At 41.4% G+C, this 16,357-nt stretch overlaps 1 non-coding gene across 1 annotated transcript; it reads right to left on the reverse strand.

The window, feature by feature from the left end:
* Positions 1-3,315: 3,315 nt before the first annotated feature.
* On the reverse strand, positions 3,316-3,388 carry trnaf-gaa (transfer RNA phenylalanine (anticodon GAA)). The gene has a single exon. It is a non-coding gene; the product is annotated as a tRNA-Phe (tRNA).
* Positions 3,389-16,357: the final 12,969 nt, after the last annotated feature.

A 16,357-nucleotide genomic window follows, 5' to 3' on the forward strand; every position in this document is an offset into this window, starting at 1 on the left:
CAACATCATATCTCTGTGAATTAGGATTCTTAACTCTTACGAACATCAAATGCAAAAAAAGGGAAAAATTTAGCGAACTTGAACACGAAATGAGAGAGGCCTTATCGGTTATAGGCCCTAATATCAGTGACAGAACTAAAAAACGTCAGGCTCAAATAGCACATTAAAATACTAATTAATCTGTAATTAATGTGAGGAATTATTATTATAGTTTATTATTGTATTGTTTCATTCAGAATAAAAAATAATTAATAACATACATGTATCCAATGTTGTATATCTCATATACTGTGACTAATAAAATGTTTTTTAAATTTTCTGAAACTTCATTTTTTAACCTTTTAATCCCTTCAAGTGTGCACCAAAAGTTCTAGTATACGAAATTGTGCCGCGAATACAAGAAGTTTGAGAACCACTGGTTCAGATGTAAGGTGATTGATTCAGATGTAAGGTGATTGACTAAAGAACCAGAGGCGATATTTGGACGAAATTTTTTATGCAACCACTGGTTAGGATTTGGGTTGTACTGCCTGATAGGGTGGCAGATATATAATCAATAGTTGCCCTCAATATAAAATTGTACAAATACTTGAATGAGGAAAAAATCCAGAGATATAGGGAAAGTGCGCTGGAGTGGGACTAACTGGATTGCTCTTCAAGAGAGATAGCAGAGATTTTTTGGGCTGAATGGCCACCTTCTGTGCCATACTAATCTATGAATGACCATAACATGGTTGAATTTCAAACTCAGTTGGAGGGTGAGAGAGTTGGTTCTCAAAGCAGTATCCAAAGCTTATATAAAGGAGACTACAAAGGTCTGAGTGCAGTGCTTGCTAAAGCGTACTGGGAAAATAGATAAAAGTATGGGACGGTTGATGAGCAGTGGCAGACATTTAACGAGATATTTCATAACTCGCAACAAAAATATATACTAATGAGCAGGCAAGACTGAAAGAGTAGGGATAACCATCCGTGGCTAACTAACGAAATAAGAGATGGTGTCAAATTGGAAACAAAGGCATACAATGTGGCCAAGACTAGTGGGAGCCGAGAGGATTGGGAAACTTTATAAAGCCAGCAAAGAAGAACTAAACAAATTATAAAGAGAGAGAAGACAGATTAGGAAAATAAACCAGCACGAAATATAAAAACAGATGGTAAGACTTTCCACATGTACATAACGCAAAAGAGATGCTAAACTAAATGTTGGTAAACAAGAGGATCTGACTGGGGAATTAATAATGGAGAGCAGGGAAATGGCAGACGCATTGAACAAATATTTTGTATCGGTCATCACGGAAGCAGACACTAAAAACATCCAAATAGTGGAAAATCAATGTACTATATGGAGGGAGGAAATTATTACAATTATTATCACTAATGAAGTAATACTCGGTAGAATAATGGGATTTAAGGCAGACAATTCCCCAGGACTTGGTGGCTTACATCCAAAGGTCCTGAAAAAAGTGGCTGCAGAGATGGTGATGCATTGGTTGTAATCTCCCAACATTCTTTTGCTTCTGGGGCGGTCCCAGCGGATTAGAAAACTGCAAATTTAGTGCTCCTATTTTAAAAAATAGGCAGACAGAAGGCAAGCAACTATAGACTAGTGAGCCGAACATCTGTCATTGGGAAAATGCTGGAGTCCATTCAGAAAGCAGTAGCGGGACATTTGGAAGAGCATAATTCAATCAAGCACAGTCAGCATGGTTTCGTGAACGGGAAATCAAGTTTGACAAATTTGGTGGAGATCTTTGAGGATGTAACGAGCAAGTTGGATAAAGGGGCTCCATTGGATGTAGTTTATTTGGATTTCCAGAAGGCATTCGATAAGATGCCACATAAAAGGTTACTGCACGATAAACGTTCACGGCGTTGGGGTTAATATATGGATAGAGGATTGGCTAACTAACAGATCGGAGAGTCGGGATATATTGGTCAATTTCCATTTGGCAAACAGTAACTCGTGGTGTGTCGCAGGGATCAGGGTTGGAACCTCAACTATTACAATCGCTCATAATAAATTGGATGAAGGCCTGCAGTGTAATATAGCCAGTTTGCAAATGTTACAAAGATAGGGATAGGTGGGAAAGAAAATTGTGAGGAGGATACAAAAAATCTGCAAAGGAATATGGACAGACTAAGTTCATGGGCAAAACTGTGCAGGATATTGATGATGCCACACCGAGAATACTGCGTCCAGTTTTGGTCTCTGTATTTAAGAAAGGATATATCTGCATTGGAGGCATTTCAGTGAACATTGATTCCAGAGCTGAGGGGGTTGACTTATGAAGATAGGTTGAGTAGGTTGGGCCTATACACATTGGAATTCAGAAGATGAGAGGTGATCTTATTGAAACTTATAAGATAATAAGGGTGTTCGACAAGATGAATGCAGAAAGGATATTTCCACTCAGGGGAAAATAAAACTAGGGGACATAGTCTCAGAATAAGGAGCCGCCCATTTAAAACAGAGATGAGGGGAATTTCTTCGCTTAGAGTGTTGTAATATGTGGAATTCTCAGCCCCAGAGAGTTGTGGAGGCTAAGTCATTGAATATATTTAAGGTGGAGATAGAAATATCTTTGAACAATAAGAGAACAAACGGTTATGTGGATAGAAACATAGAAACATAGAAAATAGGTGCAGGAGTAGGCCATTCGGCCCTTCTAGCCTGCACCGCCATTCAATGAGTTCATGGCTGAACATGCAACTTCAGTACCCCATTCCTGCTTTCTCGCCATACCCCTTGATCCCCCGAGTAGTAAGGACTTCATCTAACTCCTTTTTGAATATATTTAGTGAATTGGCCTCACCAACTTTCTGTGGTAGAGAATTCCACAGGTTCACCACTCTCTGGGTGAAGAGTTTCTCCTCATCTCGGTCCTAAATGGCTTACCCCTTATCCTTAGACTGTGACCCCTGGTTCTGGACTTACCCAACATTGGGAACATTCTTCCTGCATCTAACAGGTCTGAACCCATCAGAATTTGAAACGTTTCTATGAGGTCCCCTCTCATTCTTCTGAACTCCAGTGAATACAAGCCCAGTTAATCCAGTCTTTCTTGATAGGTCAGTCCCGCCATCCCGAGAATCAGTCTGGTGAACCTTCACTGCACTCCCTCAATAGCAAAAATGTCCTTCCTCAAGTTAGGAGATCAAAACTGTACACAATACTCCAGGTGTGGCCTCACCAAGGCCCTGCACAAATGTAGCAACACATCCCTGCCCCTGTACTCAAATCCCCTCGCGATTAAGGCCAACATGCCATTTGCTTTCTTAACTGCCTGCTGTACCTGCATGCCAAAAAACATCTGCCGAAACCCAGGATTGAACAAGGGACCTTTAGATTTTCAGTCTAACGCTCTTCCAACTGTGATATTTCGGCTGGCATTTCGGATCGTAAAGAGGTGCAGCTGAGTCCATAATCAGATCAGCCATGATAGTAAATTGCAGAGCAGGATCGAGGGACCAGGTGGCCTACTCCTGCTCCTATTGCTTATGTTATTTTGTTTTTATTACACTTGGCACTATCTTTGTTGAAATTACACTAAACCTTGTCGTTGTTTAATTACATTAGGCCCTCTCTCTGTTTATATTACACTTGGCCCTGTCTTGGTTTATATTACACTAGATCTTGTATCTGTTTATAATACACTAGGCCCTGTCTCTGTTTATATTTACTAGGCCCTGTCTGTCTTTATATTACACGAGGCCCTGTCTCTGTTTATGTTATGCTGGACCCTGTCTCCATTTATATTCCACTAGGCCCTGTCTCTGTTTAGGTTACACTAGACCCTGTCTCCCTCTATGTTACACTAGGCCCTGTCTGCCTTTATGTTAAACTGGGCCATGTATCTTTTGACTTCACAACACAATGTCTGTTTGTGTCAACCGGGGCTCAGTGTTTCTCACTTTTGCCTTAGTCTCAGATAGTTTTGGGATAAACTCCCACTCCAAGGATTATATCTCTATTTATTGTACAACAGACATGGTTGTCAGTTATTTCTGCATTCGACCATGCGTCTGTAAGATAGACAGAAGATATATCGACGGTGGATAGATATTAATATAAATAAAGATATATATGCGTGAGGGTGGGAGGATGCAATACTTTTTTCGTTGGAACATACGTTTAATTTCGTTACTAGCTAGCAAGAGTTGTGTGCAAAGTAATTTAGATCTGTTATTGCATCGGTAATATTTGTGTTGCGAGGATGGGCTGATTCTTGTAACAATCTCCCAGAGATGGACTGGGATTGAGGGACAGCACTGAAGGTGAGCAATCCACTGCACTTTGAACTACTTAGTGGCACTCTGTGTGTTATCTCACCCTTCTCTGCTCTAAGGATAAGAACCCCAGCTTCTCCTGTCTCTCCACATAACCGAAGTACCTTATCCCTGGAAGCACACGTAAATCTTTTTGCACCCTCGCTAAGGCATTCATATCCTTACTAAAGCGCGGTGCCCAGAATTGGACACAAAACTTCATTTGATGCATAATCAGTGTTTTAAACAGGTTCGTCATAATTTCCTTGCTTTTGTATTCTATGGCTCTATTTATGAAGCCCAGGATGAAGTATGCTTTTCAAAACACTTTCTCAACCTGTCCTGCCACATTCAATGATTTGTGCACATATATCCCCAGGTCTCTGTGTTCATCACACCTTTTAGAATTGTATCCTTTAGTATATTTTGCCTCTCCTCATTCTTCCTATCAAAAAGTATCACTTCACAATTTTCTGTTTTTTATTTGCCACGTGTCACACACTGCCAGGGCAGGTACAGCACAGTTTAGGCACCGACTAATGCTCCCTCTATAAAGTCCCATCAAACAATCGCAGGGCAGATACAGCACGTGTTAGATATAGCGTAAAGATCTACACTATCCCATCAAATACTCCCATGTCATTTAATGCACAGTTTACATTTGGATTAAAACTCCCTCTGTGCACTCCGATCAATTTGTTCTGAGGCATATCCTTATGGCTGAGGGTAATCTTTTGTTAGCTGTTGACATTTATTTGTGGGGAAATGTCAATGAACAATTCTTGAGAGACGGAACCGAAAATGGAAATAGGAGAATGAGACGAGACATGTGATGTTGCTGTTCATGCTAACGAGAAGGAATATTTCCCCATTCTCTCCATGGGTATCATTTTTACTTGATTCGAATATAATTTAGTGAAATGTACCAAAAAACAATTGTTACTGGAATCTGTTGAGACATTTCCATTTCTGTCCATCTTTATTTCGATGCTGTATTGGTGGGGAAACATTTGTTGTGTCTCTGTCGCTCAATACTCTAATCTGGGGCTTCTATTTCTGTGTTTATTTACAGAAACGCCTCACTGGTTGCCATGAAGTGTTCATGGCAGCAAAATCAGAATAACAGAGTTGCTTATTGATTAGACTCAACTCAGAACAATGGCTTATTTTAAGCATATTGACAGTAGATTGGTACCTGCATGAGGTATTTCATTTAATGAGGAGAGACCGCAGAAGATGGGATTGTTATCCTTAGAGCAGAAATGGTTAAGAGGAGATGTAGTAGATTATCATCAGGCATGAGAGACTTCAGTTAATGTTGAGTTGCGGTCGAAGACCAGCCATGCTCTTCCTGAATGGCGGAGCAGGCTTGAGGGGCCGAATGGCCGACTCTTGCACCTCATTGTCATGTCCTTATTTTCTTAAACAGAGGCTGTGTGTACTGCAGTTTAACTCAGACAGAACCTAGTGTAATATAAACCAGGTCATGAATTATATAAACAGAGAAATATCTGTTTCAGTAATAATTGATATTGCGACTTATGTAATATAAACGGAGAAATGGTCAGATATAATTTAACTAAAATATGTTCTGGTGCAGGAATAACTGGGACTGGGTCATGTGTAATATAAACAGGGACATGGTCCTGTATAATATAAACTGAGATTAGGTAAAGTACATTAATAACTTAGACAGTTATGTCCAGCCTCAGTTATACTGATCTGGAGAATGCCTCTGTTAAAAGTACAGCAGGACATGTTTTAGTTTTTGCTGTAATAGAACGTGTCTCTGTTTATATTACAGTAGGTCCAGTCTCTGTTTATATTACAGTAGACATTGTCTCAGTTTCTATTACACTGGACAATATCTCTGTTTATATTGCACTAGAAAATGTCTCTGGTTATATTACACTAGACACTGTCTCAGTATATTTACACTAGATAATGTCTCCGTTTATATTACAGTATACAATCTCTCTGTTTATATTACACGAGACAATGTGCATGTTTACATTGCCCGAGACAATGTTTCTGTTTATATTACACAAGACAATGTCCCTGTTTATATTACACAAGATGATGTCTCAGTTATTACTGCACCAGACCATATCGCAGGTATATTAGACTAGCTCCTGTCTCCATCAGTACTGTACTAGACTCTTTTTCTGATAATATTGCACAATGTCCTGCCTCATTCATCATTGCACTAGACCTGGTCACTAGTTATTTTACACTATGTTCTGCATCTGTTCATATTACACTGGGCTATGTGTCAATTATTACTGCAGTAAGCCATGTCTCTGTTTATATTACACAAGGCTCTCTCTGTTAGTATTGCATGAGAACACGTGTCTCTTTATATTACACTAGGCTATGTCTCAGTTATCACTGCACTTGACCATGCATGTGATTAAATTGCACTCAGACTTGTCTCATTTTACATTACACGATGCCCTGCTAAGTTATTATTGCACTGGACCGTACCTCTGTTCATATAGCCTTAGATTAAATACTGTCTCATTTATTGCTGCATTCGGCTATGTATCTTTCATATTACACGAAACCTTGCCTCAGTTATAATGCACGAGGAAATGCCTATGTTTATAGTACACTGGACACTCTCAGTTATTACAATCTATACCGTGTCGCTATTTATATTACACTAGGCACTGTCGCACTTATTACTACACGAGACGATGTCTCCTCTTTTTATTGCTCTAGGTCTTGTCTCTCTTATTAATGGATTAGACCATTCTTCTGTTTAAGTTACACGATACACTTTCTCAATTAGTACTGAACTATACCATTCCTCTAATCAATTAGATGATGGATGATCGGCATCTTAACTCCATCGACCAGCATTGGTTCCGTCATCTGTAATATCCTAAACGAACCAAAATCTACCAATCAATCTCTGGCAGCAATCAGAAAATAATACCTCTGCCTGTTATAGTCTTCCCTTTATGAAGGGATTTGATAGGGTTAAAAGTGAGACAGTGTTTTCACTGACAGGAGTGTCGGTAACCAGAGGACACAGATTTAAGATCATTTGCAAAGAAAAACAGAAGGGAGATGAGGAGATGGTTTAATATAGCAATGGCTCTGATTTGGAATGCAGAAGGTATACACTATCTTCCGTTTTTATAAATGGAGACGTAGGATGCAAATGAAAGGAACTTATTGCTAAGCATTTGTAAAACATTGTTTATTGTGAGCGTCCCATTTAGGAACGATTGCACGGCCTTGGAAAGGGTGCAGCGGGAATTTACTAGAATAGTACCTTGGATGAAATACTTCAGTTAACTTAAGACAATCAGGGCATTTGGATTGTTGTCATTAGCGCAGAGAAGGGTAAATGGAGCTTTTATAAACACGTTCAAATTCGTGAATGGTTCTGACACTTTAAATAAGAAGATCATTTTTCATTGGCTGACGGGTCTGCAACCAGAGGATACAGATTTAAGGAACGTGGCAAAAGAGCCAGAGGCGAAATGAGGAAAAAGAAGTACACAACGAGCTGTTATGATCTGGAATACACTATCTGATAGGGTGCTGGAAGCAGTTCAGGTAATAAGTTTCAAAAGGGAATTGGGTAAATAATTATATTTGAAAAAATGCAGGGATATTGGTAAATAGTAGGGGGAGTGGGACCAATTGCTTAGCTATTTTAGCTTCGTGTCAGCACAGGCACAAGTGGGCTGAATGTACACATTATCTGCTGTATCATTCTTCCATTTTGTGTTTCTATAACTACATCATGTCTAGGTTCATATTACACTGAGACCCTTCTCTGTTTATAAAACACTAAATCCTGCCGCAGTTATTATTGCAATGGACAAGGAATATTTTTGAATCACGCTAGGATCTAAGAATATAAGAACAAAATAAATAGGAGCAGGAGTAGGCCAATTGGCTCCTCGAGCCTGCTCTGCCATTTAATCATGGCTGATCTGATCATGGACCCAGCTCCAATTCCCTGCCCGTTCCGCATAACCCTTTATTCCATTATCGCTCTAAGATCTGTCCATCTCTGTCTCACATATATTCAATGACCCAGCCTCCACAGCTCTTTCTGGCAGAGAATTCCATAGCTTTACAACCCTCTAAGGAAAGAAATTCCTCCTCATCTCTATTTAAACTGGGCAGCCCCTTATTCTGAGAATAAGCCCCCTAGGTTTAGTTTCCCCTATGAGTGGAAATATCGTCTCTGCATCCATCATGTCGAGCCCCCTTATATGTTTCGATAAAAACACCTCTCATTCTTCTGAATTCCAACAAGTATAGGCCCAACCTACTCAACCTTTATTCATAAGACAACCACCTCACCTTCAGAATCAACCGGGTGAGCCTTCGCTGAACAGCCTCCAATGCCACTATCTCTGTTTATATTACATTACACCCTTTATCCGTCATTCCTGACATAGACCATGTCTGAAATATATTATAATATACCCCGTCTGTCTTCATATTATACAAGACCTTGTCTAAAATATTCGTGCACTGGACGCTGTCACTATTTATTGTACAACAGACCCTGCCTCAGTTATTTCTGTGCTTGTCCATGCGTCTGTTACTTAAGCAGAAGATTTAAAGAGGGATCGATAGATATTAATATAAATAAAGATGTATGTGTTTGTGGGTTTGAGGATACAATACTTTTTTGGTTTGAAGTATTTGTTTAGTTTTGTTAACAACTATCAACAGCTGTGTGCAATTACTAATTGATCTGGTATTGTGTCGGTTATATTCGTGTTGATAGGATGGGGTGAATTTTGTAACAATTTCCTGGAGATGGACTGGGGTTGAGGGACAGGACTAAAGGTGAGCAATTCACTGCAATTTGCACTACTTATTGGCACTCTGTGTGTTAAAAGTTACTAATTGTCACTTGTTTTGTCCTGTGCCAATTCCTCCCTGTTCTTTAATATTAAGGAATGTTTTTCCTCCAGTATTTCCTATTTAGCTGTCCCGTGACCCACTGATTGCGTCAGACAGGGCCTGGAACCGTGACGTCACAGCACTGTCGAATGGTCGGCCGCGTGGTGCTAATATCCACCGGAAAAAATGTCTCATCTGGTTGAGAAGAACAACTGAAAAGAGTATGTGTATCTGCATGTGTGTGTGTGTATGTGGGTACAAAACACATCATTCATAATGTGTGCATTCCACAAAGATAAATGATACGCTTCAACCATTATTTTTCAGCATTTTATTGTATTCAAAATGCAATTGCAGGTCGTTAATACCTTTACCATTTATTGATAACCCATTGTTTTGTGTGTTCTTGTTTAGAAAGTTTTGTCACACTGACCATTTCTTTACCAAGGTGACCAAGTCTATCCGCAATATTCAGTGGGAAAGGGGATTAAATCACACCGAGGATAATGAGCAGCCACCCACCTGTCTCTGCGCTTTACTGGCCAGTGATCACCACACCATCACACAGATGCTGCTGAGATTTAACTCTACTGTGTAAGTGATGGTAAAAATGAAAATGCACCTGTACCTGGCAAGAGTTAGCAAATCTGTAATTATCTAACTTATTGCTTCTCTCATTACACCACACCCCGTCCCAGTTTTTAATGCACAATACCCAGGCTCAGTTCATATGGTTGATGTGGTCCACTTCCATAAATTGCCTTGATAATATATTTGCCAGCAAAGTTGAAACCAATAGAATAAAAAGGACAGTGGCAGCATGGATATGAAATTGGTTGAGTATCAGGAATCAGACAGTCGTGGTTTTTTTTGACCAGCGGAAGGTATACAGAGGTATTCTGCAGTGGTTCATACTAGGAACTCTGCTTCTTTTGATTTATATTCATGACATGGATTTTGGTGTACGGGGCACAATTCCAAACTTTTCAGATGACTCAAAGCTTGGAAGCATAGTGAACAGTGAAGAGGGTACTGATGACTGCAAGAGGACATAGAGGTGATGGTGGAATGGGTGGACATGTGTCAAACTAAACGGAGAACATTTTAAAGTGATACATTTTGTTGGGAGGAAGGAGAGGCAAAATAAACGAAAGGGTAGAATTCTAAAGGGCGTGATGAACAGAGAGACGTTGGGGTATGTGTACAAAAATTATCGAAGGTGGCAGGGCAGGTTGAGATAGTGGTTTAAAAAGCATACGGAATCCTGGGCTTCATTAATAGAGGCATAGAATACAAAAGCAATGACCAACCTGTATAAAACACTGGTTAGTCCTCAACTGAGTATTGTTTCCAATTCTGCACACCGCACTTTAGGAAGTATGTGAAGGCCTTAGAAAGGGTGCAAAAAGATTTACGTGTTGTTCCAGGGATAAGGTACTTCAGTTATGTGGCGAGACAAGAGAAGATGGGGTTGTTCTCCCTAGAGCAGAGAAGGTTGAGATGAGATTTGTGAGAGGTGTTCAGAATCATAAGGGCTCGAGACAGAGTAGCTGCCTAGAAACTGTTCCCATTGACGTAAGAGTCGAGAACGGAGGACACAGATTTAAGGTGATTGTCAGGAGCACCAAAGGCGACGTGAGGAAATTTGTTTTAAGCAGCGAGCGGTTAGGATCTGGAATGCACTGCCTGACAGGGTGGTGGAGGTAGACTCAATCATGGCATTGCAAAGGGAATTGGATAAATACGTAAAGGAAGAAAATTCACAGGGCTACGGGAAAGGACGGGGGAGTGGACGAGCTGAAATACTCTTGCAGAGAGCGGCACGGACTATATGGGCCGAATGCCACTTTTATGTGCTGTGACCATTCTACGATTGTATAATACACCAGAGCCTGTCTCAGTTATTACTATACTAGACCCTGTTCCTGTTTATATCACGCCATCCATTAAAAATTCACTACCTCAACTATCGGCGGACCTTGTCTGCAGTGAGTATTATCTACAAGATGCATTGCAGCAACTTCCCAAGACATCTTCGACAGCACTTTCCAAACCTAGAAGTATAAGGGCAGCGGGCTCGTGGGAACACCATCACCTCCACGTACCCCTCCAAATCACTCACAATCCTGAATTGGAAATGTATTATGGTCCCTTCTTAATTGCTGGGTCAAATTCGTGGAAACCCCTCCCTAACACTGCGGGAGTACCTTCACCACACGGACTGCAAGCGGTTCAAGGTCGCAGCTCAACACCTGGTTTTCAAATCCAATTAGGGTTACGCTTTCAACCTTGGCCTTGCCAGCGACACCCACATGCCAGGCATAAATAAAACCTTACTGCACTAGAACTACTAATATTGTACTATGCCGTGTCTCAGATATTACTGGAATATGCCACGCCTTTGTTCCTATTACTCAGGACCATGTCTCTGCTTATAGTAAACGAGACAAAGACACTGCTTTTTTAAACTAGCCCCATTCTTCCATTTTAAAAAACTAGCCCATGCCTCTGTTTATATTAAACTAGACCTTGTCTCATTTATTACTGCACTGAACTCTGTAACTCACAGGGCAGGTACAGCATGTTTCAGATACAGAGTAATGCTCCCTCTGCACCGTTCCATCAATCACTCCTAGGGCAGGTATTGCTTGGATGAGATACAGATTAAAGTCTCTCTAGACTATCCCATCAAACATTCCCAGGGCAGGTACAGCACGGGTTAGGTACAGAGTAAAGCTCTATCTACACAGTCCCATCTAACACGCCAAGGGCTGGTCCAGCACGGGTTGGATACAGTGTATAGATCCCTCTACATTGTCCCATCAAAAACTCCCAGATCATTCCATACAGATGTCACATTTTGGATTAAAGCTCCATCTGCGCACTATAATCAACTTGGTTCGAAGCATTTCAGTAGGGCTTAAGGAAAACGTTTGTTAGACGTTGACATCTCGTTGTGGGGGTAAGGCCAATTATCCATTCTCCAGAGAGAAGGTGGAATGTGGAAACAGGAGAGGGAGAGGATACAGGAAATTTGTGATGTCACTTTATACGGTGACTAGAATCTTTCCCAATTCTGACCGTGGGTATCAACGTTACTTTATTTTCCTACAATTTAGAGAAATTTAACAAAAAACAATTGTTGCTGGAATCTGTTGAGATATTTTCATTTCTCCCTATCTTTATTTCTGTGCCATGTTGGTGGGGACACATTTATTGTGTTTCTGTCGCTCAATGCTCTAATCTGGGACTTCTATTTCTGTGTTTATTTACATAAACGCATCACTGAAGTGTTCATGGCAGAAAAATCAGATAAACAGAGTCAATTATTGATTCATTTCATCTCACAACAAGGGCTATTTAAAATAATATTGACATTTGGCACACAGATATATACATATCTCGAACTGTGACGTTGGCTTCAGTTTTGTTCAATAGAACAGATATGATTTATATCAAGGGAATACATTTTAAAATGTATACTTCAGTTCTGAAAGTTCTGCTGCCGAAATCAGTTGAACATCTCTGAACAGGCTGCTATTCCACTGGATCTCCATTTATTGGAAGATTTAACCAATTGAAACTAAATAAGTTAACCAGTGCCCAGAGGAGTGTTCTACAATTGCAGTAATATCAGAGCTTTTCACATATCGCAACTTGTATTTTCAAATGTTAACATTTAGAAACACCTTGCGTTTATACAGCGACTTTCATGAACTCATGTTGTCCCAAACTGCTTTACAGCCAATGATATTTTTTAGGAAGTGTGGTCGTTATTGTAATGTAGGAAATGTGGCAACCAATTTCTGCACAGCAAGATCCCACAAGCAGCAATGAAATAATGATCAGATAATCTATTTTTCAGATGTTGGTTGAGTGATAATTTGTTGCGCTGGAAACCGTGGAGAACTCCTCTGCTCTTTACGATAGTGCCAAGAGTCCTTTATATCCAACTGGTCGGGAAGATGGGGCCTCACTTTAATGTCTGACCCGAAAGACTGCACATCTGATCATGCAGCATTCACTCAGTACTAGCATCGGGCATGTCGGCACAGCTTATGGGCTCTGGTTGCTGGAGTGGAGTTTAGTATCTGTCACCTTCTGAGTCAGAGGCGAGAGCGATTCCACTGAGGCGAGGCTTGAACATATCACAGCTTGTATTTTAAAATGTTGCCATTCAGCTCATCGTCTTTGAATTTCAGAGCCTGAACACAGTCTTACACTGATCCGTTTATTATCAGGGAGAGTTCTCTTATCTTGCCTGTGATGTAATTCACACACAGGGATTTGCACTGGCTCCATAAAAAAGTGTCAGTGATTCCGCAGGGAATATCTGGAAGTGCCTGAGGCAGAAGGACTCACGGAACTTGAGATTTACACTGCGTGAGCTGCACCATCAGAGCAGCTGAAAGCTGGGATTGTTCTCCTTAGAGCTGAGCAGGTTATGGGTCATTTATTATCGGTGCTCAAGAATATGAAGAGTTTTGATCGGGTATATTGGGAGATATTACATCAGTCCCTCCCACCATCCCTTCCTCCCTCTACCCGCCTCTGCTTCGCTCCCTCCCTTCATCCCTCCTTCCTTTCATCCCACCCTCCCCCCTCCCTCCCTCCATCAATCGCTCCCTCCCTGGACCCACAGCTCCCTCCCTCCGTCCACATTCCACCCATCCTTCACTCCACCGCTACCTTGCTCCATTCCTCCCTCCCTCAATCCCTCCCTCCATCAATCATTCCCTCCCTGCACCCATCTCTTCCTCCGTCCACCCCTCCACCCCTCCATCACTCCACCCCTCCTTTGCTCCACTCCTTCCTCCCTCCATCCCTCCCTCAGCACAACTGATTCTTATTTATCCTATTGCAGTGTTTCTGGTTCCATCGATGAGGATTCCTCAGCTGGAATTTTCTGCACCCAATTCCTTCACCGGGCTTTCATATATATTAACAAATAAGAGAGAGAGCGATGGCAAATATATACATTTAACCCTCCCACCTCCATCTAAAAAAACTGAAAAGAAATAAAATGGTGACCTTTACGGAGAGGGAATTCGCTGCGAACTGGCACTGGGTAGAATTTCTAGCTGGGGAAGTGAGGATATTTTTTCTGCATTTAAATTAAATAAATAAGGATCACAGTTTTTGAAAAATTGCTTTAAGTCACCGTCGACTTTCAGCTGTTCTTTTTTCCTGCCCATTTTCGCAATTGAGGACGGGCCAGTTCCTGCCTGGAGCTCGATGCCATTGTGTGTACTGGAAGGTAGGATGCGAACGCTCGTTACACGGACATCTTGTAGATTCTGGGGCTGTTCTTCTTACAACAGAGAAGGGTAAGGGGAGATTTACCAGATTGGTACCAAGGATGAAAGACTGGAACCACGAGTTCGGCCCCAGCTGGAGGATTGTGTCCAATTCTGGGCACCACACTTTAGGAAGGACGTGATGACTTTCGAGAGGGTACAGAAGAGATTTACTGGAAACGCATCAGGGATGGGGGATTAAAATTATGTGGAGAGACTGGATAAGCTGGGGTTGTTTTCCTTGGAGTAGAGAAGGTTAAGAGGAAATGGGTGACTTTAATATGCACATAGTTTGGGCTAACGAAACTGGACGCAATACGGTGGAGGAGCAATACCTGGAGTGCATAAGGGATGGTTTTCTAGACCAATATGTCGAGGAACCAACTAGGGGGGAGGCTATCTTAGACTGGGTGTTGTGTAATGAGAGAGGATTAATTAGCAATCTCTTTGTGCGAGGCCCCTTGGGGAAGAGGGACCATAATGTGGTGGAATTCTGCATTAGGATGGAGAATGAAACAGTTAATTCAGAGACCATGCTCCAGAACTTAAAGAAGGGTAACTTTGAAGGTATGAGGCGTGAATTGGCTAGGATAGATTGGCGAATGATACTTAAGGGGTTGACTGTGGATGGGCAATGGCAGACATTTAGAGACCGCATGGATTAACTACAACAATGGTACATTCCTGTCTGGCGTAAAAATAAAAAAGGGAAGGTGGCTCAACCGTGGCTATCAAGGGAAATCGGGGATAGTATTAAAGCCAAGGAAGTGGCATACAGATTGGCCAGGAATAGAAGAGAACCCGGGGACGGGGAGAAATTTAGAACTCAGCAGAGGAGGACAAAGGGTTTGATTAGGGCAGGGAAAACGTAGTACGAGAATAAGCTTGCAGGGAACATTAAGACGGATTGCAAAAGTTTCTAAATATATGTAAAGATAAAAAGGTTAGTAAAGACAAACGTAGGTCCCCTGCAGTCAGAATCAGGGGAAGTCATAACGGTGAACAAAGAAATGGCAGACCAATTGAACAAGTACTTTGGTTCGGTATTTACTAAGGAGGACACAAACAACCTTCCGGATATAAAAGGGTCAGACGATCTAGTAAGGAGGAGGAACTGAGGGAAATCCTTATTAGTCGGGAAATTGTGTTGGGGGAATTGATGGGATTGAAGGCCGATAATTCCCAAGGCCTGATGGACTACATCACAGAGTACTTAAGGAGGTGGCCTTGAAAACAGCGGAGGCATTGACAGTCATTTTCCAACATTCCATTGACTCTGGATCAGTTCCTATCGAGTGGAGGGTAGCCAATGTAACCCCACTTTTTAAAAAAGGAGGGAGAGAGAAAACAGGGAATTATAGACCGGTCAGCCTGACCTCAGTACTGGGTAAAATGATGAAATCAATTATTAAGGATGTCATAGCAGCTTATTTGGAAAGAGGTGACATGACAGGTCCACGTCAGCATGGATTTGTGAAAGGGAAATCATGCTTGACAAATCATCTGGAATTTTTTGAGGATGTTTCCAGTCGAGTGGTCAAGGGATAACCAGTTGATGTGGTATAATTGGACTTTCAGAAGGCTTTCGACAAGGTCCCACACAAGAGATTAATGTGCAAAGTTAAAGCACATGGGATTGGGGGTATTGTGCTGACGTGGATTGAGAACTGGTTGTTAGACAGGAAGCAAAGAGTCGGCGTAAATGGGTACTTTTCAGAATGGCAGGCAGTGACTAGTAGGGTACCGCAAGGTTCTGTGCTGGGGCCCCAGCTGTTTACTCTGTACATTAATGATTTAGACGAGGGGATTAAAGGTAGTATATCCAAATTTGCGGATGACACTAAGTTAGTTGGCAGTGCGAGCTGCGGGGAAGATGCTATGAGGCTGCAGAGTGAAATAGGTAGGTTAGGTGA

The sequence above is a fragment of the Pristiophorus japonicus genome, chromosome 23, assembly GCF_044704955.1.
Source record: "Pristiophorus japonicus isolate sPriJap1 chromosome 23, sPriJap1.hap1, whole genome shotgun sequence".
In the NCBI taxonomy this organism is placed as follows: Eukaryota; Metazoa; Chordata; class Chondrichthyes; family Pristiophoridae; genus Pristiophorus; species Pristiophorus japonicus.